Source organism: Agelaius phoeniceus, unplaced genomic scaffold, assembly GCF_051311805.1.
Source record: "Agelaius phoeniceus isolate bAgePho1 unplaced genomic scaffold, bAgePho1.hap1 Scaffold_109, whole genome shotgun sequence".
NCBI classification, from domain to species: Eukaryota; Metazoa; Chordata; class Aves; order Passeriformes; family Icteridae; genus Agelaius; species Agelaius phoeniceus.
In genome coordinates, this window is record NW_027509875.1 from 10,001 (window position 1) to 12,500 (window position 2,500).

The 2,500-nt window shown below is 79.1% G+C and overlaps 1 non-coding gene across 1 annotated transcript; it reads left to right on the plus strand.

Moving 5' to 3' along the window:
- The first annotated feature begins 1,575 nt into the window (after window positions 1-1,575).
- LOC143692823 (5.8S ribosomal RNA) lies at window positions 1,576-1,728 on the plus strand. The gene has a single exon (XR_013180362.1). It is a non-coding gene; the product is annotated as a 5.8S ribosomal RNA (ribosomal RNA).
- The last annotated feature ends 772 nt before the right edge of the window (window positions 1,729-2,500 follow it).

Sequence of the window (2,500 nt, forward strand, 5' to 3'; positions counted from 1 at the left end):
GTGGTTGTCCCGTGGCCACCGGCCGCGCTCCTCCGTCGCGGCCGTCGTCGTCGTCGTCCCCGCCGCGCGCCGCGGGCGGGGTCAACCGCGCCGCGCCGGGGAGGGGCGCCCTGCCCCCCCCTCTCCGTGGCCCGGCCTCGGCGGAGAGGCCGCGGCGCGCGGTCGGCCGCGGGGGCCGACCCGCCCGCCTCGTGGTAACGGGCGACGCCCGGCAGAGAGCGCGCGCTCTCTGCCCCTTCCTCGGCCGCGGGGCGACGGCCGCCGGGGCCCGCCCGCGCTCTCTCTCCTGGGCCCGCCGCCGCGGTCTCTGGCGCGCGCGGCGGCGCCGCGTCCGGCGCGTCCGGCGCCTCTCTTCCCCTCGACGGCCTTTCCTTCCTCGAAGGCGCGGCGCGGCGGCGCCGTCGTCCGCCGGCCGTCCCCTGGCTCGACCGCCCCGCCCGCCGGTGGGGGGGGGGCGAGCGCTCGGCGGGCCCTCCGGCGGCGGAGGCCCGCGAGCGCGGGCGACCCCGTGGCGAGCGGCGGCGGCGCCGCTCGACGGGTGTCCCTCCCTGCGGGGACGGTCGGCCGGACGGCGCCCGCCGTCGGCCGGCGGCGGTCCCGTCCCGGGCTCCGCTCGTCGCCTCGCCTCCGTCGCCCTTGCCCGCGCGGCCGCGTGTGGGCCGCGCAGGAAGGCGTGCGGGGGCGGCCGCGGGGGCGCTCCTCCCCGCCCGGTCTCCGCGTGCGAACGAGGAGAGCGGGCGTTGCCCCCCGGCTCAGCCGCCGCGGCGCCTTCCGCCGGGCGCGTGCCCGAGGCGAGGGGCCCCGGCGGTGCGAGGCGGCGGCGGCGGTCCCGGGCGCGTGCCGCCCCGGCGGCGGCCGGGTCTGCCGTCCGGCAGGCCTCGGGCGCTGGCGACGCCGGCTCGGCTCTCGGTGGCGCCCGCCTCCGGGGCCGGCGGCGGAGCGCGTCCGCCGGTCGCTCGCCCGCCCGCCCGGCGGGGGAGCGGTCCCGCGGGAGGCGTGCCGGCGGGCTGTGCCGGTCGCCGTCGCGTGCCCGTCTCGAGCCCAGGGGAAAGGCCCGTGCCCGTGGTGGTGGGGGGAAGAGAGAGACAACGCCGGCCGCGCGGCGGCGCGGCGGCGCTCCGCGCCAGGCCCGCGGCGTCGGGGCCGAGGGGAGAGCCGGCGCGGCGCGGGGGCCGACGGCCGCGCGCCCCCGGCCGCGTGCCGTGTGCGTTGTGCGCGTCGTCCCGTGAAAGCGAGAAGCGGGCGGGCCGCCCTGTGCCCCCCGCGTGTCCGGCGCGCGCCGCCCGGCCCTCCGCGCGGAGGCCGGGCCGAGCCCGGGCGCCTGGGCCGCCTCCGAAGGACGGCGTGGGTGAGGTCGGCGTCTCCCCTCGCGGGGGGAGGCGGTCGGGGGCGCGGGCTCCCCCGCCTCTTGGCCGGCCTTCGGAGAGTGGGTTTGTTTTTTTCCTTTTTTTTCCTCCCGTTTTCCGTGTGCTCGTACGGTCTCGGAAGCCAGGCGCGCGCCCGCGCGTCCTCGGCGGCATTGTCCTAAACCAAAAAAGGGGCCGCTCTGGCGTGAGCGGTGCCCGAAAGGCAGACAACTCTTAGCGGTGGATCACTCGGCTCGTGCGTCGATGAAGAACGCAGCTAGCTGCGAGAATTAATGTGAATTGCAGGACACATTGATCATCGACACTTCGAACGCACTTGCGGCCCCGGGTTCCTCCCGGGGCTACGCCTGTCTGAGCGTCGCTTGACGATCAATCGCCGTCCGGGGGCCACCCCGGCGGCGCGGCTGGGGTCGCCTCGCAGGCCCGTCGCCCGCGGCGGGCGGCGGCGGCGGCGGCGTGCCGCCGGTGGCCGGAGGGAAGGCGGTCAGGGGTGTTCGGCGAGGGAAGCGTTTCCCTCGGCGGGCCTCGATCCCTTCCCTGCGGGCCCGGCGGGCGTCGCCGCGGTCGTCGTCGTCGCCGCGCGAGGGCCTTCGTCCCCCTAAATGCAGACTCGGGGAGCGCTCCGTAGCTCCCCGCTCCCGGAGCGAGCCGCTGGGGCGGAGCTCGTCCTCGCCGCGGGGCCGCGCCGCGGATGCGGCGGCGCGGCGGCCTCGGGGAGAGCGAGAGACGGCGTCGAAAGGCGCCGCCGAGGGCCGAGAGAGAAAGAGAGCAAGGGAGAGGGGCGAGAAGGGGAGGCGAGGCGCGGGCCTCGCCCCCGGCCTTCCCCCCCGCGCGGGCGGCTGTCTGCGGGTGGGTACCGCGGCGGTACCGTGCCGTGCTGCCGCGCGCGCGAGGCGAGAGCGCCGGGGACGGGGGGGGGTTCCGACCCCCCTCCTCTCCCTTCGCCCGCGCCCCCCCCCCCTCCTCTTCTGTCTCGGTCTCGGGGCGCGCCCGAAGGGCGCCGTCGCTCCCCTCTCTCTCCCCTTCGCCGAGGCCGTCGCACACGCCGCCGTCGCCCGGCCGGTCCTCCCGCGCGGGGCCGTCTCTGCCGCGCTTTTCCCTTTTCGGTTCTCGTCTCCGGGATGGGGCTCTCC